Below are 26,533 nucleotides of genomic sequence, written 5' to 3'. Positions count from 1 at the left end.
TTCCCTGATTGCCTGCCTAGCACTGCTCTCGAGTACTCGTCTCCCACTGCTGCTGTACTTCCATAGAAGCTGTCATATCTGCCTGGAGAACAGATAAGGCAAGTGAAAATGATACCTTGTAGCATGTGGAGACAACGTGCTGAAGAAACAAGCAGAGAAGAATGCGGCCTGCACAGTCAACTCAGCAGAAGGAGTCCGAGCTGAAGAACTCGAGAAGATGCCACATCTGCCTGGAGAACAAAAAAGGAAATGCGGCATGCACAATCAACTCAGCAGAAGGAGTCCGAACTGAGGAACTCGAGAAGCTGCCACATCTGCCTGAAGAAACAAGCAGAGAAGAATGCAGCATGCACAGTCAACTCAGCAGAAAGAGTCTGAGATGAAGAACTCGAGAAGATGCCGCATCTGCCTGAGGACGGTGAACTCGTTTTGACCCTCAAATTCTTGGGTCGACTTACTAGGCGTTGTGGGCTGCACGTGCCGATTCACCACCCTTGAATCAAATCCTTAAAGACCAAGTCACCAACTGAAAGAAGAGCCCATCAATCTTGAAGATCATACCGTTGACCAAACTGCCCAGGTGTGAATTAGAAAGATTGAACATAGCAACAAGTCATCATCTTCACCTCGTGCCTGCTTGCCATGAGTTCGAGTCAAAGTTCAGGATCAAGCCAACTGCCCTTGAGGAAATCACAAGTCCGATTCAAGATTAAGTGTCTACCACCCTTAAATCAAAACCTAGTTCAAGAATAAGCTGTGGAAAATCAACAATTGGAGGAATCCAGAAAATCCTCCAACCCAGTTTAAGATCAAAGCTGTGGAAAGTCAACAAGCGCAACAAAATACGTGATGATTCATCCACTACCAAAGCCAAAGATCATCTACCACATGAAGCTCCTTGTGGCCCAATTTCAACCTTCAAGATCAAGCCTCGACGGCCCTTGAAGAAATTTCAAATAAAAGTTCAAGAACAAGCCTCAACGGCCCTTGAAGAAATTTCAAACAAAAGATCAAGAACAAGCCTCAACGGCCCTTGAAGAAATCTCCAGCCCAATTCAAGATCAAGCCTCGACGGCCCTTGGATCGACATCTACAGTAAGGGACTTCAAAACGCATCTCCTACACGTGACAAGCAGATGTATACGACGTGCCTTGAAGTGGGGGCATTTGTAGACATCAAAATTTCGGTAAATAAATGTTGACCGATAAATCAAAGTGTCAACGCTCATGTATTACATAAATTTTACACGTAGCGTGTGACTCAACGAAAATTGAAATGAATTGGAAAAGTCATCAAATAGGACACGTGTCAACACCTGGCAGAAACGACTTATTTCATCTGGAATATTATATTCAAAATTAGGCCTTGGAAAATTCTATAAATACAAGCCCAATTTCATTCATTGAAAGGACCAATTCATATTACACCTTGAAGCTCTGAAGCTCTGAAACTCCGAAGCTCTCAAGCATCCAGGTTCCCGAAGAATCAAGAAAGCTCTATTCGTTCTTTGTTCTTCGTCCATCGCTCTTTCAAGATCAAGCCCCGACGGCCCTTGAAGAAAGCACCATCGTTCATCATCCGTTTATCCAAGATCAAGCCCCAACGGCCCTTTGGATCAACAATCATCCACCTTTAAGATCAAGCCCCGACGGCCCCTTGAAGAAAGTGTTCTTCGTTCATCGTTCTTCCGAGATCAAGCCCCAACGGCCCTTTGGATCAATAAACGTCGACAAATCCACACATCCAACCGTTCTTCAAGATTAAGCCCAAAAGCCCTTGAAGATCTGTTCATCACTGTTTCTTCAAGATCAAGCCCAAAAGCCCTTGAAGATCCGCTCAAATCCACCTTCAAAGATCAAGCCCACGACCCTTTGAAGAAACTTCCAACTGTTCATCCAAGATCAAGCCTCGACGGCCCTTGGATCAACGAAACACCCACAAATCAACACCATACGGAGATCGAATCAGAGGATCAAATAGAGAGAGATTGTAACCCAAAATCATCAAAATACAAATATTTGTTTGTGCACGTTGTTCTTGTCTCTTTCGTTTCGGGAATTTTCCGTGTTCACAGTTAACTCACAATTCCTGGCTGTGTTGTAGATGGGGAAATCTAGAAAAAAATAGTCTCCTGAGTCTGAAAACAAAACCAAATTAAACACCCAGATATAGGATCCGAAATGAATCTATACTAATGTTGGGGAAATGAAGATAATGATAGAACATGTCACAATCATTATTCAAATAACAAAATCAATGGCATGTGTTTCTTTTATGAACATAAAAGGTATATATTGATCTTTCTTACCAAGCATGGAATACATTCTTGTATCAAATGATCTTCAATTTGAGAATAACCTTTTTTTTCTTTGGTTCTCTGCTACAAATTAGATCAACCAAACAAAGAATCCTGTAAAAATAATAATAATTTTTTTTCATATGCTGCATGTGAATTAGTAAGTAAAAAAAAATGGTAATTAACCTATCAGTCACACAGATTGTTGTACAATAATGTGTGACAAAGAATATAGTCATTTACAGTAAAAAATATATCATGCATATAATTCGTTTTAATAAAAAGCTATTGTATATAAGTGTACTTATCTCTTTAAAAAATCAACACACATAATATTTATTTTACAACACCACACACCATGCATATAACTACTATTAAGACAAATAATACTTATTTCTTAAACTTTCGTTATTAACCTTTCTACACATTTTTGTTAAGTTGTAACTTAATTGATGATTCCATTACAATATTCTATGTAAAAAACATTTATTCTCAAGCCACCTGATTTTGACATGTTTTTTCACGGGTTCCCCGTTATTAATAGTAGGATAAATAGCAATTGGAATCCTTCGATTCGAATTACTGAGTAAGATTGCCAACCAAATCATTTTGAAAACATCATGCTTTTCATAATATCCCATGATTTCACAATCTTACTCCTTATACTGGCAGACAATACCATGATCTATAATTCTGAATTAGAACATGAAATAAATTGTTTGAGTAGACACATGCTTTTTATTTTTTTCAATCCCCTAGTGACAGCATTTCCAACAGATGATGTGAAAAAAAAACACAATGCTGATTGTGGAGCCAAAAATATTCATTAGGCAACACGTGGATTTTTGGACAAAAGAGGACAAAAATACTTTTGAGGCATACCGAGATTCCTACACGCGAGCAACGGGCAATCATCTTTCAACCAAGTCAAAAGTGCCCAAAATAGATAACAATTTAAAGCCTATTTCATCAAATCCTTTCTATAAGGTAATTCCCAAAATCTAATTTATTCTATATGTTTTATATTTCATTATTTAGCTAATAAATTAGCTAAATAATATATTCCTTTCATATTTCCTAAAATTGACTAATTAAGAGATTAATTACCTAATCGATCCCTTAATTATCAATTAAACCACCACATTATAACCAAAAAACATACCAAAGGCCGGTTACCCACTAGGGCCGGCCATGCCTTTTATTTCTTGCTTTTTGCTACCATTTTCTTTCCCTTTTATGACATTCAAATAGCTAGTTAATTACGTTATTATTATTTGCCAATTAACTAGCCAATTATTTCCATAACTCCCCAAAATAACTAGCCTATTATCTCCATAACCCCCCAAAATAAATCATACTTGGCCTAAAGGCCGGCCACACCCTTCCTCTCCTATATATTGGTTCCCATTTTCACCAAACACTAAGTCCAATTCTCTTACAAAAAATCCCAAATGCTCTAAACACTATTTCTCTCTAAAATTCTAACTTTGGCATCAGAGGTTCTTCGGCCAAAGCCCACCCCATTCATCGTGGGCACGTGAGGCTTTTGGCCTTAACCTAAGTTGCTAGTTGTTTTGTAGGTGCAAAATCGTCCAAGATCGAGGAGGAAGAAATTTGCATCCACAAATTGGTGCTTTCATTGAGAGTTGAAATCCATACTCATAGAATACTTTCGCCCAAAAAGGTTTTTTCTTTATTTTCTAGTCCATTTGAATATTTTCCATACGTTCTTATTATTAGAATTTTTTTACTTGCAAAGGTTCTCTGATAAAACGTATAAGAAAAATATAATGGCTAGAAATTTACAAAATTCCACAAGTGAAAATTCTAATATTCAAGAAATGGGATTACGGAGATCCGTGAGGCTAAATGCGACAATAAGTGGAGCGGCACCACCACCACGAGTTTCCACCACGGGAACCACCGCGGTGGCTACCTTGGTAGCTACCCGTGGCGAGGTCCATGGTGCCTTCACCACGGCCCGAGCCGTGTTATCCAAGGCTCACGGCACCAAGGCCACGACCCAAGCCATGTCACTTCAAGCCCAACGCGAATTTAACACATTGCCAAGCCAAGCCCAAGCCTCACACCCATATGCATCACACTCCGAGCAGTCTGATCCCGTGACCCAATCTACTCCAACCAAGCAACCCACTCCTATAGCCTAGCCTGCTCCAACCGAGCAGCCCATTCCTATGGCCAAGCCTGTTCCCGCCGAGCATCCCACTCATGTGGCTCAACCTGCTCCCGCCGAGTAGCCCACTTCTATGGCCCGGCTTGCTCCCGCCGAGCAGCCTACTCTCGCAGCACAGCCTGTTCTCGTGGCCCAGCCTGCTCCTGCAGCCCAGTCTGCTTCAGTGGCTTTCCAAACAACCAAGTTGGCCCAAGACTATCTTAACTATCTGGACCTACCATTGAGCTGGGGGCATTCTCACACATTTTTTCACGAATTTGACATTTCCAAACTCAAATCTCGCTCCCGGAGTCTACTACACTTCCACTACTCAAGGGGAAACATTCATTCCAAGCTCTTTCAACCCAAATGGAGAACAACACTTGTCTCGACAAGTCATAGAGTTGACGAGCGCCCTCGCACAGCAGACGACTTTGGTGAACTAGCTCTTGCAGTGCACCGAGATGCAATGTGCCCCAGATAAGGTGTCCTGAAGTAGGACAAGGGTAGACAAAGAACCTTTCCAGAAGCGTCCTGGTAAACAGCTACTCGACCAGCCACGAACCGAGTGTTCAGGCAGTGTACACTCCCGATTGGGCCCCCGAGATAGCGTATACTCCCATCTTAAAGCGCGGATGAGCGTGCACTCTCGACTAGGCCCACAGACAAGCATACATTCATGGTTGGGGTTACACTCCGATAGTCAACATGAGCAACCTTCCAGACGAAATGTTCATTTGTGGCTAAGTCCGCAATGAGCATCATCCACCTCACATCGGAGTAGGTAGCACGACGGACGAAGAGAAACAGTTACTTAATACGACTCAAGTTCAACCGGCAACCTGCAAAAAACTCGCTCGCCTGCTAAGAACGCGCTACATGCACCGCATCCGCGGCATAGACAAGCCAAACACATGGAAGAGCAACCTAGACCAGCAACTCACAGTTAGGGTCAGCCGAGAGCTCCGTTACCCCAATAAAAACAAATTCAAGAAGAAGTAGAGAGACTCTTGACTAAACGATTGCGCAATTTCCAACGCAATGAGGTCACCGACAAGGCACTACGACGAAACATGACCAACATAAGCAGGTCACCCTTCACGGACGAGATCGAGCAGGCAGAGCCTCTACGCGAGTTCAGCATGCTACATTTCACATCTTTCAAAAGGGATGAAGACCTGGAGAGACACTTAAAGCATTACCTAAGCGCAATAATCCTCTATCGAAACAACGATGATCTCATGTGCAAGATATTCACCACCACTCTATAAAGCGAGGCATAAGATTGGTTCTACACCCTGCCGCCACAATCCATTCGGAATTTCGACGAAATTTTTTTGGTTTTCACCAAAGAATATTCATCCTATCACTCAATAAAAAAGAAGTCCGACCATTTGTTCGACGTCAAGAAGAACCCAAAGGAGTCGCGAAGGTTCAAAGCAGAGAAGGCAATGATAGTCGGATGCAACGACTCGATAGCTAGAGCAGCCTTCCAAAAAGGACTTCCAGCAGACCACTCGCTATTCGAAAAATTGATCATGAAAGAAGATCTAACTCTGGCAGACTCTTTCGCTCTGGCAGAGAAACATGCACTTTAGGACAAGGCTCGCCAATGCACATTCAAGGACTTGAAGAAGTACCCGATGTCACATCCTATTATCCAAACTGGAAGCAGCGAATGACTCATTCGCATGTTTGACGGTATCTAGAGCAACAATAAGCTCTATCTTCATGCGAGAAGAGTTAGGGGCCCGACTACCTATATTCTACACTATATTCTACAGTTCAAAAACTCTCATCGATGCTATTAGAAATTTAAAAGTTAACTTTGGCAATAGTTGTTGTAACTTGAAAGCTTAAGTTTTACCTTCAAACGCACGTAGTCATCATCATGACGCACTATTCCGTCGAATCCAGACGCGTGACAATAAAGGTGTAGACCTTCGTGGATGCAAAGTTTTTTTCCAAACGCAACAACTCGACCCAAAAGACACACCAAGGGCAGACGAACATTGGAAGGAACACTCAGAAGCAAGTTTTGTCCTCGTCACCCTAGAAGATTCTACATAAGAGCAACATGTACCGGCAGTTGAGCACTACCTCCTGCTACGCATCACACGGCCCTAGCCGACCCTTGCTCTATTATTCAACTCTAGAGTGGCCCAATACTAGAAGTTGAGCATCTTCTGCTACATGTAACATAGCCCTAGCTCCACTGCTCCTTGCCGCGCCTTCAAGCCTAGCCTTGACAACGCAACATAGCAGCCCAACGACGCCCCGAAGGTAGCCGAACACACTCAGCCACACATGTTCCCTCAATGGAGATTTCTGGCATTTGCATGTCGACGACGTATCCAACTACAAAGGCTCGTGAGCAGCCATGTTTCTTGCCACCCCAAACGGTTTAATGCTCGAGCAGGGGATCGCTCTAAGCTTCAAAGCATCTAACAACGAAGCAGAGTACGAAGCCCCACTAGCAGGTCTTTTAATGACAAAAAACTTGGTGGTGAAAAAGCTCTCAATTCATTCCGAGTCCTAGCTAATCACCAGCCAGACTACTAAGGGCAAATGCATGATGATCGTGGCAACCGACTACTTCACCAAATAAGTAGAAGCAGAGCCCTTAACGATCATGGTTTAGACGGACATAGAGTGCTTCATATGAATGAGCATTATTTGCCGATTTGGCATCCCTTAATCCATCGTCACCGACAACGGCCCGCAATTCGTGGGCAAAGATTTGGCGAAGTTCTTCCAAAAATATGGCATCAAGCAACACATGTCTACGCCAAGATATCCTCAAGGCAATAGGTGGGCCAAAGCATCCACTAAGATGATCCTCGACTGTCATAAGAAATCCCCCACCAATAAGAAAAGAACATGGCCAGACGAACTCCAACGATGTCTATGGGCATATCGCACCACCAAAAAAGAGCAATCGAAATGAGATGGCCACAAACTTAAATCTGGCAGAGGAGAAATGCGAGTAGACTATCACCCGCATCGCAATTTACTAGCAGCAGTTCCTCTCCAGCTACAACAAAAGGGCCAAGATCCGACAGTTCCAACCCAGAGATCTAGTCTTAAGGCCTTCATCACTACCCGCAGAGAAGGCTCCAAAAAGATGAATCTCATCTGGGAAGGTCTGTACAAGATCAGCAGAGAAGGCGGTAAGAGTAATTACACCCTCGCCACCATGAAACGGTAAAAATATCGAAAAACAGTAGATGGCCTACAATCTGAAGAAGTACCATGTGTGACCTCCCGCTACATGAAAACCCGAAGACTCAAGAAGCTCGACGGGGACCACCTCACAAGCAGATGATTATCTAGTTGTTATGCAGTTCCTACCTTACAGTTAAGTTCTCATTCGTTTCACTCGTTTTTCCAATGAGGAATTCAGAAGTAATCACAAATTGGCTCCGCCGCATACTTACAACAACTGATCACTCATACACTTCAAAAGAAGACTACGCCCTACTTAGGGACTCATCGCAAGAATTGCGCCCCTCGATGGACCAACCATGCTCTCCAGAGTGAAATGGTAAACTAATTGCTCTCCAGTGCGAGAGGGTAAACCAATTCCCCGACACCCATATGGGTCAACTTCCCAATACAGGAGGATAAACTTTACACTCCGAATATCCAGATGTGGATGAGCCTGGCTGCCCTAGTATAACTAGATGCACGATGGCTTACACCGGGATTCCTAGAAGTAGCCACAATGGTCTTTGTCAAGACTAACTAAAGGATTTTTGGTCTCTTGGCCTAATCCGTGGGGAACCAGGCACTAGAGACGGAGGGGGCACATTACGCAGTACGCCCTACAGACGGCTGCCCTGGAACCCTAAAGCTGCTACCAAGTGCACTAAGGTAGCCTACGAATTTTGGAATACTACTTACGGCTTGCCCTTCAAGCAGTAAAGCCGTGCTAGACTTATATAACCGCACATTCTTGTGAAAGGTTAAACAAGCTGGCACGCATATACGAAGTTTTATCCACTGCCGACATGCTACGTAGTCGATAAGCTTCACCTCTGCCAAGCGTAGAACAACCTACACCAAGTCCTAAAGTGTTGTGATACTTGCTACGCAACCTACGGAATTGGAGAAAGCCAAGGTTAACAGCCTAGTGGTTACGCGGACTTGTCTGCTTCTGTAAGTAAGGCATTCGGCTGCCAACCTTATGGCTAACAACTTTGCAAAGTTCTACACCAACACCTACAGTTGCATAGGCTATGCGGGCTTGTCTGCTTATAAAAAAGTAGCATGCCCGCCAGTGGTCTATCAAGTTTAAAGGTTAGGGCATGAACAAAAGAAGCGAAGATGAAGAAAAACGAAGGAAAACATGTTTATAAACAACTATCAAAGGCCAAAGGAGTTTAAGCAAAACAAGAGCTACAAGGAAAAACAAATAAAATCCTAAAGGCTACCTAGAAGACTATAGCAGCTTAGACATCCCACGACTACTTGGTCGCCACAACTTCAGCAGCCGCAACGCTCTTATAAGCGGTATCATCCGGCGCTTCACCCCCGACTGCCCTAGCTTGGGCACTAACTTCATCAACTACTTTACCAATGGAAGCCTCAAAAGTAAAATCAAGCAAGTCTTCTAGAGAAATAGAGAAGGTCTCAAAACCCTGAGCCCAGCCTTTTCACCTTTCAGCTGCTCATCTTCCTCGAGCAGACCAACATGGATGCTCTACATCTCATCCACTTCCTTCTTCAGACTTTCAGTACACCTTGAAATTCCAACACTTGGGGTTCAAGCCTATCGATGATTCTCTTGAAGTGGACCACTTGGTTATAAGCAGCAATCAACTTTTCATCCTTTGCAGCAAAATGAAGCTCAGAAACAACATGTTTAAGATCTTGAATCTAAGGTATGTGACATCCAATCTCATTTTCTGCACTTTCATGCTTAACTTGGATCGTGTCAAGATCTCTTGGCGAGCAGTCTCAAGCTGCAAAGAAGTGGGGGCAGAATATTAGACCTCTTCAAAGCAACGAGCTCAGAATATGCCATAGTATTTGCCATCTCCTTAGCAGTCTTGCTATATCTGCATCATAGCAAGCAGAGCAGTCATTCTATATTGGGTCGTATGCTTCGCAAATGAGCTTGGGCAAACAACCTTTCTGACGCCATCAACAAACTTGGCACAAGCGTCCATGTTTTCAAGAGACTTGGTTTCAAAAGCACAGATATCTTAGCAGCCTCCCTAGAAGCAGGCTTAGTGGATTTCTCATAACTGCCTACGCGAGCAGTCTCCTCATTCCCAGCAGGCGAATTAGTCTCAACATCATAAGGAATGGGCCTTGGCGCCACTTTAGCAGCAGAGTCCACCTTATCGCTCTTTATAATAGCAAGCCTCTCCAAAGGTGAACCAGACTTAGTTCCCAACAGATGTCTTGGTACAAAATTTGGCACCAGGGGCATACAGGACCTTTATGCCGAACAATCTTATCAGCAATCGTACGAGCCATTCTTAACATGGCAGGCGCCACATGCTCATATCTAGCAGCCTCATTTTTCATCCCCTTGAAAAAAGTCAAGTTAATCACAAGCCTAGAGGCAGTCGGCGAACCCGCGCGAGCAGCGAAAAAAATCTTTGGTTTTTTCTCAGCCGGCATCTCTTGAGCAAGCAGGGAAAATCCCTTTTCCCACCTTCACTTGTAGCAGGATCCACAACAGTGATTGGGCGAGCCAATGCATCTGCCTTGATCCTATTCACCTCCTCTTTTAGGAGCTGCTCACGTTTCTCCTGACGAAGAGAGTTAAAGTAGCCAACGCCATTTGTGGTACCTAGCAGGGAAGTTCAACCCAACATTCCAGCAGCTCATAAGGCCTGCAACCTCTTCATTTCTCTCAATCACCGGCCTAGCTCGCGTCATGTCCAAAAGCCTAAAAGGACATGAGCCATGTGACTCGCCTAGTACTGCGCCCCAGCGCCACAATCCGCGACCCCAGCCACACAAGCTGCCCTTGGTTCTAGCCAAGTCGAGCAGCTTAAAGCAGTGGTCCCTGCCACAATACCTCATCGGCCCATGCCAAGCCGACTCTTGGCCCATTTCAGCCAACATGCCGCATCACCCCGACGGCTGCCCTGCGGTAGCACCATCCAAGAAGAAAACAAGGAAAATTAATTTTTTTCTTACCTCAGTGCGGCATGAAGAAGACGAAGAGGAAAAAAATACGTGGACTTTTGGACAAAAGATGACAAAAATACCCTTGAGGCATACCGAGATTCCTACGCGCTAGCAACGGGCAATCATTTTTCAACCAAGTCAAAAGTGCCCAAAATAGGTAACAATTTAAAGCCTATTTCATCAAATCCTTTCTATAAGGTAATTCCAAAAATCTAATTTATTCTATACGTTTTATATTCCATTATTTAGCTAATAAATTAGCTAAATAATATATTCCTTTCTTATTTCCTAAAACTGACTAATTAAGGGATTAATTACCTAATCAATCCCTTAATTATCAATTAAACCACCACATTATAACCAAAAAACATACCAAAGGCCGATTACCCACTAGGGCCGGCCATGCCTTTTATTTCTTGCTTTTTGCTACCATTTTCTTTCCCTTTTATGACATTCAAATAGCTAGTTAATTACGTTATTATTATTTGCCAATTAACTAGCCAATTATTTCCATAACTCCCCAAAATAACTAGCCCATTATCTCCATAACCCCCCAAAATAAATCATACTTGGCCTAAAGGCCGGCCACACCCTTTCTCTCCTATATATTGGTTCCCATTTTCACCAAACACTAAGTCCAATTCTCTTACAAAAAATCCCAAATGCTCTAAACACTATTTCTCTCTAAAATTCTAACTTTGGCATCGGAGGTTATTCGGCCAAAGCCCACCCCATTCATCGTGGGCGCGTGAGGCTTTTGGCCTTAACCTAAGTTGCTAGTTGTTTTGTAGATGCAAAATCATCCAAGATCGAGGAGGAAGAAATTTGCATCCATACTGATAAAGTCCTAATTTTTCCTGATATCATTGATGACACACCCCGTCCCGAAGGAGGGCATGCTGGCCGTCACGTGAGAGTGACGTAACCATTTGCACAGTACGGAAGCTTTAAGATACAATTTATAAGTTGATACACCCGAAGGTGAGTCCTAATTTTGTCCAATCTGTCAGAACACCGTCGAATTCCTCGTAGTCACCACACCTTTGTGATTCCTGAACCTGGAGGGGCGCAAAACCAAAATTGAGTGGGTCAGTAAAACAATTCTTTTCCAAATCCAAACATTTCTCAAAACGTTGTAACCCCTCTCCGTAAAACCTGTATACTTTCCCAGAAATGTAAAATATAAATATACATATATATTCTCAAAACTTCATTTTTACTATCTCAACATTTTTCTTTATCAATCATGCCATGCCATGTCATCTCAACATTTCTCATATTAATTATGCCATGCCACATCATCTCAACAGTAATAAGGTATGAATGCATCAACATAATCATATCAGGTGCAAGAAAGTAATCAACCGTAGGCCCTCTAATAGCCCTATACGGTTGAACCTAGAGCTCAAAATCTATCATTATCACTCTACCGGAGTCACCTCTGTGACCCGTCCGGCCTTCTGCACACAAGTTACGCTCTAGTGCTTCTCATAAATCATCTGTGCACATAATCTAAGGTCACCCACCAGTCGGAATCTCACTAACACTCTCGCGACTGGTCTGTCGTACCCACTCCGCGTGGACTGTACGACTAGCATCTACTTGGATCCAAGGCGAGCGTGCGATGCGGTGAATACTATAAGCACTAAACCATGGTGCAGGATTTGAGCTCAATATATATCAACATCATCATAACAGTATTTAAATAATCACCTGATACTCACCTGTGCGTCCACCGCACCATTTCATACATATGCATCATAAATCAATTCTTACATGTGCGTCCACCGCACCAATTCATACATATGCATCATAAATCAATTCTTACTTGTGCGTCCACCGCACCAATTCATACATATGCATCATATATTAATTCATGCATGGCATTTCAACTCACATTTCTATATACTTTTCATATCAATTCTATGCATGGTATTTCACTTCCCGTTTTTCCACATAACTCATATGCATTTCATTTTAAACATATTTTCATTTCAATTCAATTTCTGGGAAACGTCAAGTATATATATATACGGAAAACAAAACTGCCCACTCACCTGGAGTTCGTCCAACAACTCCCTAGCACCACACATCAAGGCGTCACGACGATCGCCGCCTAGAATAGTAATCAAATCCAACCTCAGAATTCATATCGATAGAATATTTAACTTATATAAAATACGTCACTACGTAGTTCGATCCGGAAGATCTGCCACTCAGATTTTAAATCCATAACTTCCAGAGGTCCACAATATATCTCTAGGATAACATCCTAAAATTTCATTACCATCCAACGGTCGGATCTCCGTCAATTTCCAAAACTAAGTGACGGTTAACATTTTATATTATGGACTTACAATTCCAATTCCGGAAGATCCGTAACTCGGATTCCCAATCCGTAAGTTCCAATAATCCTCAAATATTACGTATTACAACGTATCAAATTTTGGTGACGATCCAACGGTCGGATCATCAATTCACATTTTCACCAAAACTATAAAACGTTATTCGAACACCTAACCAACAATCCTTAATAACTTTCTCATACGGTGTTCAATTTAGGTATATGAATATACCACAGTGATCTACTCGACGTCACGGACGTCGACATATTTTTAAAATAATTGTTTACTTTATCACGCGCCCCCACGCGCCAAGGAAGGCACGGGTCCACGCGCCCCCACGCGCACCTTCTTCTTCCTTGGGTCGCCGGACTGGTTTTTCCGGTGACCGGAAAACTGGGGAATTTTCAAATGCTTCGTTCTCCTTCGTTTCTCAACCATTTTCTTCGTATAATATATCAAATTGAAGCCCCAAACATGTAGAATCACAATATACTACTTTAAAGCTCTAAAAACCAGGAAATCTCACCGGAAAAATTCCAAGAAAACCGGCCAAAGATGAACCACGTGATCCCGACGTCCATTTTGTTCAAACGAAGCACTCCGAGCTTCCTTTGGACCTCAATAAGCTCACTATGAGCTTGGATTGTCCTAAAAATCAACCAATTCAAAGCTCATGAACAGTACACATTCACGGCAATTTTAGAAACTAGGGTTTTCGAAGTGAAACTTACCTTAAACTGGTACCTACGTGATCGTGGAGTCCTCAGGGTTGCAATGGTAGTCTTAACTTGGACGTTGGTATAGGTTTTAGGTGGTTTTGGTGGTTGCCCGTGCGTTCGAGAAGAAGAGAGAGAGTGAGAGTTTCTGAGGAAGAGCTGAGGAAGAGAGAGAGAGTGACTGAGGAGATGAGAGAGAGACAACAAACGGGAAATGGGGAGGGATTTAGGGTGTAGGACCCTACCTAAAGTCCAAACACAAAATTATTAGTCCAAGTTTAAGTTTAATTAACAATAACTTAGGAATTTTAGGTAAAACCAATACCAAAATTACGCACCTTAATCCCGTTTAAGGGCATTTTCGTCTTTTCACGTCCTCGGAATTAAAATTCCAGGACGGGCTGTGACAATCTTCCCTCCTTATAAAATTTCGTCCCCGAAATTCCAGCAATCAACTAAATCAACCATACTCCAACAATAGCTTCGGGTAAATCTCTCTCATCCGTTTCTCTTTCTCCCACATAATTTTCTACTGAATGATTTCCTTCACAAAGCTTTTACCACTTACTCTGTCTTAATTCTCAGGACCTTCTTTTCCCAATCCAAAGTAGTCCTTGGTTCCTTATCAAGTCGAATCCAATTGAATTCTAAATAGTTGCACCAGAATCCCATGTGACGAATCTGCCACCTAGTGACAACGCATCGAAATATAATGCATTATGCACCTTAGCCAATTTTGAAGGCATCACAAACTTATATGCAACTTCATTGATTCTTTTAATGATCAAAACGGTCTGATGTGTTTAAATCTTATCTTGTCTCTTTTCCAATTCTCTTCATTTCTGTTCGTGGTGAATTTTCCAAAAATATCAAACCATTTACCTTACACACTCGATTAGTGGCATATCCATATGTTGATCTCTTTTGCCATTCCTGGTTACTTCAGGTTAACTTAATCACCTGAATACTTTGAGGAGACTCATCCATAGTCTCAGGGTCTACTAAAACTCTTTCTCGATCGAATCTTTCTCTACCCAGAAACATTCCATTCACAAGTCATCAAAAACCGACTCACGTGACACATTTCATGGTCCTTATGGCGTTACTTCGGAAACTGCACAACCAACATACTTAAGAAACTTAGCAGTTCCGTAATCCAATTCTCTTTTCCATAAAACAAATAAGTAGTGTTGCACTGTCTGGGAAAGGTTGTTACTCAACACTGGGGTAAATGTACTAACTTGTTACTTAACAAGTATAACTTCTTCTCGATCTTCCATTCTTAATTTTTCTTCCGTTGGTTTTCAATCCACAAAATGATACTCTTGGCAAACGTGCCAGATATTAATCTTACTGTAGTCTTCTCACCAAGTGCTTCAGCTAGAACAAACTTTACGATCACCTTGATCGTACAATCATGTTCATTAAGCAATACAATTCACTTTCGCTGCCTCATATCAAATTCCTTCCAAGTAATGGATATTGAAGACTCTTTTGATTTGTAAAATCTTGCATTCTCACTAAAATATAATGTCTCCATAACTTCACAGCAAGGATGGTAATCGTGACTTCCAAATCACTAGTAGGGTAATTCATCTCATGAGATTCCATTTGTCGTGAAACGTATGCAATCACCCTAACATTTGCATTAGTACATATCCAAGAACATTTAATGTAACATCACCATATACCGATAATTATCGCTATCTTCTGGGAATATTAAAATACGTGCATGAGTGAGGAAATACTTCAGTTGTTGAATCCTTTGCTCACAATTTCCTTCCCACTCATACATAACCTCCTTTCTCAACAGTCTCATTAATGACAACGCAATGACTGAAAAATCTTTCACAACCATCCAAGATAGCCTGGTAAGCTAAGAAATTCCAAATCTCAATTACGACTCGTGGTTGTTCCAAATTTTAATTTCTGTTACCTTTTAAGGATTCACTTGAATACCTTAAGAATATATAACATATCCCAGAAATGCTGCTTGATTCATCCAACATTAGTATTTGCTAAACTTAGCATACAACCAACGTTCTCTCAATCTTTGCTTCATTGACTTAATACGTTTACATGCTCCGCTCTGGCTCAGAATATGCCAGAATATCTTCAATGAAAATGATATCTATTTATCAAGGCATTATTGGAATACTTCATCCAATAACTCATAAAACAGCATGAGTATCCACATAGCATCACCAAACTTCATAAAAACTATAACAAGTCCAGAAAACCATCTTATGATCAACGTCACTTATAATATTCAATTGGTAGTAACCAGATCTCAATTCAATCTTTGAATCTTCGCAATTACTTCTGAGCTGGTTAAATAAACATCAGTACATCACCATGGATAACGGTTCTCAATCGTTACCCGACTCCATTGTCTATAATCAATGAACAGTCTCAAGATCCATTTTCTTCCTCACCAACAAACTGGGACTCCTCAAAAGTGTTGTACTAGGTTGAATAAAACTTTTATCAACCAATTCCCTCAACTGAATTTCCAATTCCCTTAACTCATCATGAACCAATCTCCAATATAAATTTATACCTGGCAACAAATCAATAGTGAACCTCATATCTCTGCCTGAAGGCAATCCAGGTATACTTTCAGGGAAGACATCAAGAAAAGTCTAACTCTTTCGACATTATTCACACTACTCCAAACAACATCATTTAGCACCACATGAGCTAAGTATTTTTGACAGCCTTTCGAAAACAATCTCTTTGCTCTCACAGCATAAATAACAGCCTGACTCAATCCATTTTGCATACTTACAAAAGTAATCTCTGTTCATCCAGATCGATGGAAAGTACTGGTTTCCCATAACATTTCGTCTTGTCACAATTATAACCAACCAATCTAATGGAACAGAATTAACTGATACAATATATATTCTATTATTACTAAGCATTCTGAATAAGTACAAAATAATCTACCGGTTTACTTACTTAACGAATCCACGAATGAGTTATTAATATTACGGTCTGCAGCCCGCAATACTGATAAATCATCGTTGTCTCGATAAGTAGGCAACCACTCACAAAGATATAACATTACTATTTTGTCACTCAATGCAAAATACATACACTCGTCTCAACTACATTTATTTACTACTCTCTAGGTAATAACATACATAATAAGAAATATATCAGCCGAAGTCAACTAGAATGACCAATACGGTTGATTCAACTCTTATCTCAATAATACGTCGGCCGGATCCACTCCGTGTGGTCGGTACGGCCGAGCCTATAACTCACAAATTTCGCATGTGTCAATCGAATCCACTTCTCGTGGCCTGTACGGCTGAACATATAACTCATCAAATCTCTCTGTACTCACAGTCAATCCGACCAAACTACTAAGTCCATAACTCTGCTGAATCGACACTATGATATCATGGAAAATTGTTGAGTACAACTGATTCTAGGGACGATTCACAATTCTGTGTCCCCTCTGTTCACATAAACACATTCATTAATTTCACACTTCCCAAAGTGTTAATTTTGTACCTGCTACACAAGGTACATTTCCTTTACTCGAGACACCTTGTCTCAAATATCTGGGATTACCAGTATATCCATCACTTTTACTCTGACCAGCGACAATAAAACCTCAGCTGGAAGAATTAACTCTAGCTTCACTTCTTTCGAAGCTCTGAATTTTTCTATATCCTTGATATGACGAATCATTAACTTTATCGTCTTCTTTTAATTCCCATTCATTTCTTATTCTTCTTTATTCTCGTTGCTCATGTTCTCAGAGTCCTCAAGACTCAATAGCATCTCGTATATTCCTGGTAAGAAGTACAATGGATAGTGGTCACCCAAAATACCACTTCCCTTTTTGCCACCCAACTTAAAACAACATAACACCTCCACCAAATTAACAACAATATCTAGATGAAACAAGGCAAGTCTGAAAACTTTCTATAATATCCCTCGATCATCACCTTCCTTGTCTCATATTTGTAAACTCTTGTTTACTACCATCGATAAATGCCGGAGGGATAAACTTTTCCTTAAACAAGTCCTTAAACAATTCTCAATCGACTGTTCCTCCGGTGACAACAAATCATACTCCTGTTTCCACCAGGATACAAATTCATAACCAAAACCAGGTAGTCATCTCGACCCCTTGTCAGAAGGAAGATTCCTTTGACTTGCATAATCCGAAACATCTTTTCCAAATGGTTAAACCGTCACTTTGTTCCCTCAGGTTCATCATTTCTCTTAAGTGATTCAAATTCAACTCATAACCCGTCTTAAAATGTCCATTTTTCTAATATACTGAATCACCATAATAATAGTTTCCCCCAAACTCGCTAAATCAGGGAGACTAAGTTCCTCTAACTACGTGGTTTGCTACGAGGCGGTGTAGTTCTGACAGAATTCACTAGAAACTTCTCAAGATGTCCAAGATTGCAACCATGCTCTGATACCAACTGACACACCCCGTCCCGAAGGAGGGCATGCTGGCCGTCACGTGAGAGTGACGTAACCATTTGCACAGTACGGAAGCTTTAAGATACAATTTATAAGTTGATACACCCGAAGGTGAGTCCTAATTTTGTCCAATCTGTCAGAACACCGTCGAATTCCTCGTAGTCACCACACCTTTGTGATTCCTGAACCTGGAGGGGCGCAAAACCAAAATTGAGTGGGTCAGTAAAACAATTCTTTTCCAAATCCAAACATTTCTCAAAACGTTGTAACCCCTCTCCGTAAAACCTGTATACTTTCCCAGAAATGTAAAATATAAATATACATATATATTCTCAAAACTTCATTTTTACTATCTCAACATTTTTCTTTATCAATCATGCCATGCCATGTCATCTCAACATTTCTCATATTAATTATGCCATGCCACATCATCTCAACAGTAATAAGGTATGAATGCATCAACATAATCATATCAGGTGCAAGAAAGTAATCAACCGTAGGCCCTCTAATAGCCCTATACGGTTGAACCTAGAGCTCAAAATCTATCATTATCACTCTACCGGAGTCACCTCTGTGACCCGTCCGGCCTTCTGCACACAAGTTACGCTCTAGTGCTTCTCATAAATCATCTGTGCACATAATCTAAGGTCACCCACCAGTCGGAATCTCACTAACACTCTCGCGACTGGTCTGTCGTACCCACTCCGCGTGGACTGTACGACTAGCATCTACTTGGATCCAAGGCGAGCGTGCGATGCGGTGAATACTATAAGCACTAAACCATGGTGCAGGATTTGAGCTCAATATATATCAACATCATCATAACAGTATTTAAATAATCACCTGATACTCACCTGTGCGTCCACCGCACCATTTCATACATATGCATCATAAATCAATTCTTACATGTGCGTCCACCGCACCAATTCATACATATGCATCATAAATCAATTCTTACTTGTGCGTCCACCGCACCAATTCATACATATGCATCATATATTAATTCATGCATGGCATTTCAACTCACATTTCTATATACTTTTCATATCAATTCTATGCATGGTATTTCACTTCCCGTTTTTCCACATAACTCATATGCATTTCATTTTAAACATATTTTCATTTCAATTCAATTTCTGGGAAACGTCAAGTATATATATATACGGAAAACAAAACTGCCCACTCACCTGGAGTTCGTCCAACAACTCCCTAGCACCACACATCAAGGCGTCACGACGATCGCCGCCTAGAATAGTAATCAAATCCAACCTCAGAATTCATATCGATAGAATATTTAACTTATATAAAATACGTCACTACGTAGTTCGATCCGGAAGATCTGCCACTCAGATTTTAAATCCATAACTTCCAGAGGTCCACAATATATCTCTAGGATAACATCCTAAAATTTCATTACCATCCAACGGTCGGATCTCCGTCAATTTCCAAAACTAAGTGACGGTTAACATTTTATATTATGGACTTACAATTCCAATTCCGGAAGATCCGTAACTCGGATTCCCAATCCGTAAGTTCCAATAATCCTCAAATATTACGTATTACAACGTATCAAATTTTGGTGACGATCCAACGGTCGGATCATCAATTCACATTTTCACCAAAACTATAAAACGTTATTCGAACACCTAACCAACAATCCTTAATAACTTTCTCATACGGTGTTCAATTTAGGTATATGAATATACCACAGTGATCTACTCGACGTCACGGACGTCGACATATTTTTAAAATAATTGTTTACTTTATCACGCGCCCCCACGCGCCAAGGAAGGCACGGGTCCACGCGCCCCCACGCGCACCTTCTTCTTCCTTGGGTCGCCGGACTGGTTTTTCCGGTGACCGGAAAACTGGGGAATTTTCAAATGCTTCGTTCTCCTTCGTTTCTCAACCATTTTCTTCGTATAATATATCAAATTGAAGCCCCAAACATGTAGAATCACAATATACTACTTTAAAGCTCTAAAAACCAGGAAATCTCACCGGAAAAATTCCAAGAAAACCGGCCAAAGATGAACCACGTGATCCCGACGTCCATTTTGTTCAAACGAAGCACTCCGAGCTTCCTTTGGACCTCAATAAGCTCACTATGAGCTTGGATTGTCCTAAAAATCAACCAATTCAAAGCTCATGAACAGTACACATTCACGGCAATTTTAGAAACTAGGGTTTTCGAAGTGAAACTTACCTTAAACTGGTACCTACGTGATCGTGGAGTCCTCAGGGTTGCAATGGTAGTCTTAACTTGGACGTTGGTATAGGTTTTAGGTGGTTTTGGTGGTTGCCCGTGCGTTCGAGAAGAAGAGAGAGAGTGAGAGTTTCTGAGGAAGAGCTGAGGAAGAGAGAGAGAGTGACTGAGGAGATGAGAGAGAGACAACAAACGGGAAATGGGGAGGGATTTAGGGTGTAGGACCCTACCTAAAGTCCAAACACAAAATTATTAGTCCAAGTTTAAGTTTAATTAACAATAACTTAGGAATTTTAGGTAAAACCAATACCAAAATTACGCACCTTAATCCCGTTTAAGGGCATTTTCGTCTTTTCACGTCCTCGGAATTAAAATTCCAGGACGGGCTGTGACAATTGAATCGTTTAGTTGTAGCGTGATTAATGTCTTTAGTGAGAAGGTATACAATTGTAGAATTTGCAAAATATTGATTGAACACACGATCCACAAACAACAAAAGCGCATTTGTTAGAATAGAATAATAACGAACCCAAAACAAAACTAATGAGAATAATATTGTCAACTCTCAGGTAATTGCTTACCAAAAGCATAGAAGATGTTGTAGATTGACATTTTGTCACAAAGAGATGCATGTTTGTAGGCTAATTATTATGCGTGAATCAAAATTATTGTCTTAAAGATAAAAGCTAATTTTAGTAAAACTTTGATATCTCTAGTAAAGCATCTGTTAAATTTGCCTTAAACGAACAATGCATACATAAAAGATGGGAATATCTAAAATAAGGTTATGTTGTTAATAACAAAAATGAAATTTAAGAAACAAACTGAGGTTAAATTGGTGAACTTGTTTGTCAACCCTGTGGCAAGCATAAAATGAAGAAGTATTTGCTTCTCATGGTGAAATCGCTATAAAACCTTGATCGTATTTTCCTGCATTTAATCATGAAATTGTAAGAAAAGTAGGGTAAATTACATTGCAATGTCATACCCCAACTTATGAATTCGTTGCAATGTCAGATTTCCATTAAATTTTCTATCAATTTAACTATTAAATGATGATCTGCCAATAATGGGACCCACTCATAATTTAAAAATTAAATAAGTGAAGAATTTTTTATCTGAAAAAATTAAAATTATTAAAAACCCTATCTCTCCTCGTGTCTCTCTCGTCACTTCTTGATGACCGTCTGCGACGAGTCCTCTATCATGGAAGCCACATGAACTCGAGATCAGGCTACCGTATGAGCTTTCCACTTGCGATTTTTGGACCTGGCAATGATCGAGACTTTCTCAATCCTCGTATATCCGTCGTCAAGGTTCTAAAGATTGGTAAGGGAGCTCTCGAGTGCGTCGTGAAAATCTAAAGCAGCGTAATCACCATCGCCATTGCTGATGTGGTTGCCATTGTTGGTGGCATCGAGGGCGCTAGGGATTTTGGAGTAGTGGAAGGCATCGTTCTAGGGAGGGAGGAGGAACTCGATGAAGTCGGGGGATGAGATTTTTTCAGCGAGGTAGTATGCGCGTCTTCTCTATTTCCTTCTCTCCTTCGTCTGCGCGTATTCTCCATCGATGCCCAGAAATCATTTTACCCATAACATCATAGGTTTAAATTAAAAATGAAATCTTAATTTTCTCCGGTAAAGAAATAGTCTAGTGTTTTGGTCCAGTCCAATGGCTATGAAAGTTTCATGGGATTTGAATCCCACTTCGGGAACTTGTAAATCTATTGGGATTTTAAGGGTTTGTAAATTTTGATTTGTGAGATTTGGGAATCACGGCTTGTAATTGCTAGATCCACATTCACTGCACGGTTTTAAGATAAAAAATCGGGCCTGCACTCTTTTGTGATTTTTTGACTTGGGTTTTGAATTTTTTTTTTCTGAAAAAAATTATGTGCTTTGGTTTGTTTGGTTGCTTGGAAAATGTGGGAGGGGGTTAACGGAGGATTGGGGATGAAGGGGGAGAGATGGTTGCGGCTGAGAGAGTTGTTTTTTAATTGATTTTAATTGTAAATAAAAAAATTAATAATTTTTTATTAATTAATTTTTGGGTTAATCTCTGTTTACTACCATGAAGGTTTCGTGGTTTTCAACATTTGATACATGAAGTTTTTTTCGTCCCAGAGTCATACCTCAAGTCTTAATTTTGGGACGGTTTCATACATCCGTTAACTTTTCTGTTAAAACTTATGTTAATTGATGACGTAATGCCCACGTGGACAATAACTGAGCATCACATGTCAATATGAGCCCACTTTAATATTAAAAAATACAAAAAAAAACACAAAAAAAAAACATGTACCCACCTTCTCCCCCGCACCCACTCCTCCCTTCTCTCTTCTACAACCCACACCCCTTCCCTCCCTTCTTTCGTCTGCACATACACCTACACCACCCTCCCTTACCAATTTCAATTTCAATTCAATGCACCATTCAACCAATTACAGCGATTGAAACCCAAAAAAAATTAGAATTCGATGTGATTAAAAAACCCTAACCCTAAAGCCCACTTCAATTTTCCTCAATTAGATCAAAGTAAAGAAAGCATTGTGTGTGTGTGATCTCGGTACCTGGAATCCTGGAGCTTGACGGTGGACTTCTTCTCGACACCGAGAACAATGGTCAAAAAAAAAAAACAAAAAAACAAACCCAGAACCCCCTTCATCCCCCACCCCCTACCTGACATTTTCTGCATCTCTGTACCTCCTAGACCGCCATGGCCATGGCGTCGTGGTTCTCTCACCTCCGTCGTTCCTCACATCATTTCTTCTTCACCTCATCCGCCCTCCAAACCTCCATGTCCACCATGCTAACAAAGCTGACCACCAGATACAAAACAGAGGAGGGTGATTTCTGATAAAATCTGTGAAACTCCATGATGGCTTTCTTCCTGACAGCCTCATCGGAGAGACATCATTTAAGGGTTTCAATCTCGAAGAAGACGATGCGCTACTCCTCCACCTTGGATCGAGCTTCGTTGACGGACTTGACAAGGTCGATGAACTCCTTGGATCGGCCGAAGCCGCCCTGCGAGCCCATTGCGAGCCCCCGACCAATGGTCTTGAGCTGCTCCATTGATGATTGAGGGTTTGAATGTTAGGGTTTTGGATGGAGAATTGGGGGTATAAATTTGGGGGAATTAATTAGTGAATTTCCATTGCATGAAGAAATAGAGGGAGAGGTTTTAGGGGAGAAGGGGGTACTCGGGTGGAGGGAGAAGAAGAAGAAGAAGAAATCCACGTCACCTTTGAAGAGAAGAAATAAAGAAAAAAAAATCCATGTCACCTCTGAAGAGAAGAAATAAAGAAAAAAAATTCCACGTGGACCCTTAATGACATGTGGCGCCCGGGGGGAATTAATTAGTGAATTTCCATTGCATGAAGAAATAGAGGGAGAGGTTTTAGGGGAGAAGGGGGTACTCGGGTGGAGGGAGAAGAAATCCACGTCACCTTGTGAAGAGAAGAAATAAAGAAAAAAAATCCATGTCACCTCTGAAGAGAAGAAATAAAGAAAAAAATTTCCACGTGGACCCTTAATGACATGTGGCGCCCGGGGGAATTAATTAGTGAATTTCCATTGCATGAAGAAATAGAGGGAGAGGTTTTAGGGGAGAAGGGGGTACTCGGGTGGAGGGAGAAGAAGAAGAAGAGAAATCCACGTCACCTTTGAAGAGAAGAAATAAAGAAGAAGAAGAAGAAGAAATCCACGTCACCTTTGAAGAGAAGAAATAAAGAAAAAAAAATCCATGTCACCTCTGAAGAGAAGAAATAAAGAAAAAAAATTCCACGTGGACCCTTAATGACATGTGGCGCCCGGGGGAATTAATTAGTGAATTTCCATTGCATGAAGAAATAGAGGGAGAGGTTTTAGGGGAGAAGGGGGTACTCGGGTGGAGGGAGAAGAAGAAGAAGAGAAATCCACGTCACCTTTGAAGAGACGAAATAAAGAAGAAGAAGAAGAAGAAAAAATCCACGTCACCTTTGAAGAGAAGAAATAAAGAAAAAAAAATCCATGTCACCTCTGAAGAGAAGAAATAAAGAAAAAAAATTCCACGTGGACCCTTAATGACATGTGGCGCCCGGGGGAATTAATTAGTGAATTTCCATTGCATGAAGAAATAGAGGGAGAGGTTTTAGGGACATGTGGCGCCCGGGGGAATTAATTAGTGAATTTCCATTGCATGAAGAAATAGAGGGAGAGGTTTTAGGGGAGAAAGGGGTACTCGGGTGGAGGGAGAAGAAGAAGAAGAAGAAGAAGAAGAAGAAGAAGAAGAAGAAGAAATAAAGAAAAAAAAATCCATGTCACCTTTGAAGAGAAGAAATAAAGAAAAAAAATTCCACGTGGACCCTTAATGACATGTGGCGTCCAGTCATTATCCACATGAGTGCCACGTCATCACTTAACGAGAAATTTAACAGTTTGACTAACGGATGTATAATATTGTCCCAAAATTAAGACTTGATGTATGACTCCGGGACAAAAAAAACTTCATGTACCAAATGTTGAAAACCATGAAACTTCAGGGTAGTAAATAAAAATTAACGCTTAATTTTTTATTCCAATTGTCAAAGGAGTGGGCTCTGCTCCTGCCACGTCATCATTTAACAATCAAAATTGACAAAAAATTTAACGGAGATCTAACATTGCAACGAATTCATAAGTTGAGGTATGACATTGCAATATTTAAAACATGAGGTATGAGATTGTAGTTTGATCCATAGTTGAGGTAATTTTGTGTAATTTATCCTAAAAAGTATTAGCATTGTTTTGTTGGTAGACATATTTTTTCAAGTCAAGTGTAAAATGTACCAAAAAAATGAAATTTAGTGACGCATCTAAAAGATTAGAATAGTATTGACCAAATGGCCAAATTAGTGAAACATGACATATTTATGAGAGTTGGTGTTGAGTAAAACTTGGAGAAATATGTAATGAGGTTCTATCTAACAGGAAATATTAAATGATTATAGAAATGGTAACATAAATATGCATGAAATCAGGAATTAACCAGCGATTTTGTGCAAAGAAGATTATGAAATATGAAAAACTTAAAGTAAAGATAACTCACAGAAAAGTAACATTATCAAGCAAAACCAAGCTCTCGTGATCGTACCATCATCCTGTAAATTATATAATAAAAAAAAGAAATACAAAATCAAGCAAAACCCAATTTGCTAATCGGATTAAAAAGCTACAAAATGCTGGGAATTTTACAAACCAGGACAAAATTGTCGCCCAGATCCTTGAAGTTCTCGAGGACTTTGGACTTTGCCGGGTTGGAAAGGGTAGTTTCTCAGACCAGAAAGTAGGTGGGTGGCCGGCTTTAGCACTGGCCTCGACGATGAACTTTCTGGTGCCGCCAATGAAGAGGATATTGGAATTGGATGCCATTGGGAATGAGATTGAGGGGAATCAAAATGGGACGAGTCGGAGAGAGAAAGCGGGTGATTCAATTCGAAGTGGTGCATGAATGAAGAGGTGGAGGGTCGGTAAGGAGGAGCTTGAGCTCCTTCTGCAGATGGAGGTTGAGAGCAATGGAAAAAGAAGAGATTCATCCCTTTCAGATATCAATCTCTTTTAGAAAGTGGCAGCACCACGCCATCTCTCTTAAAACGTGGTAGCAATTTTAGAGGAGATATATTTGAACGCACGCAGGACTGGAGAGTTGGAGTGGCATCCACCATCAACGCGTGGATAAAACGGGCATACATGAAATAACAAAAAATAAGAGAAAAAACAGAAAAACACTGCAAGGACATAATAGGAATTAACTTGTAAGTTCGAGTTTAAGTATATATATAATTTTAGTAATTCTACTATAGTGATCTTGCCCTTGCAATTAATTAGTGGATTAGTCACTCTATCACCTGAACCAATTCACTAATATTGATTGCTGTTAAGGCATATATCCAACAGATCCGATCATTTACTATTCATATTTTAATTCGTAGATTACCATCGCAAAAATTAATCAAAATTCAAAATCATATTACCACTTAATTAGAAGGCAGTCATTTTAGTGTTTTTTTTTCAAGAATTGTATTTACTTATTTTTTCATCACAATTGGATATTCTAATGATTTTGGATTTTATTTTATCTTTTGTAAGGATGATATATGAATGATGAATTAAAATATAAATTGTTTGCATCGTTGAAAGGTGTTACGAAATGTACACTACAAAGCCTCAAACAAG

The 26,533-nt window shown here is 40.6% G+C and overlaps 3 long non-coding RNA genes across 4 annotated transcripts; all 3 read right to left on the bottom strand.

Annotated features, from left to right (window-relative positions):
- Positions 1-1,183: 1,183 nt before the first annotated feature.
- LOC126605999 (uncharacterized) lies at positions 1,184-26,014 on the bottom strand. Of its 2 annotated transcripts, none has more exons than XR_007617088.1 (3): positions 25,557-26,014; positions 25,407-25,458; positions 1,184-2,411 (listed from the first exon to the last, which is right to left on the bottom strand). It is a non-coding gene; the product is annotated as an uncharacterized LOC126605999 (long non-coding RNA). The 2 variants fall into 2 exon arrangements; XR_007617087.1 differs by lacking the exon at positions 1,184-2,411 and adding an exon at positions 21,072-21,269.
- LOC126605998 (uncharacterized) lies at positions 14,958-20,243 on the bottom strand. Its single transcript, XR_007617086.1, has 2 exons — positions 19,321-20,243; positions 14,958-18,321 (listed from the first exon to the last, which is right to left on the bottom strand). It is a non-coding gene; the product is annotated as an uncharacterized LOC126605998 (long non-coding RNA).
- Positions 18,906-19,314, bottom strand: LOC126606001 (uncharacterized). Its single transcript, XR_007617090.1, has 2 exons — positions 19,092-19,314; positions 18,906-18,987 (listed from the first exon to the last, which is right to left on the bottom strand). It is a non-coding gene; the product is annotated as an uncharacterized LOC126606001 (long non-coding RNA).
- Positions 26,015-26,533: the final 519 nt, after the last annotated feature.

The sequence above is a fragment of the Malus sylvestris genome, chromosome 15 (genome assembly GCF_916048215.2).
Source record: "Malus sylvestris chromosome 15, drMalSylv7.2, whole genome shotgun sequence".
Lineage (NCBI taxonomy): Eukaryota > Viridiplantae > Streptophyta > Magnoliopsida > Rosales > Rosaceae > Malus > Malus sylvestris.
The sequence above is the reverse complement of the archived record's forward strand: the minus strand, read 5'-3'. Positions and strand labels throughout refer to the sequence as shown.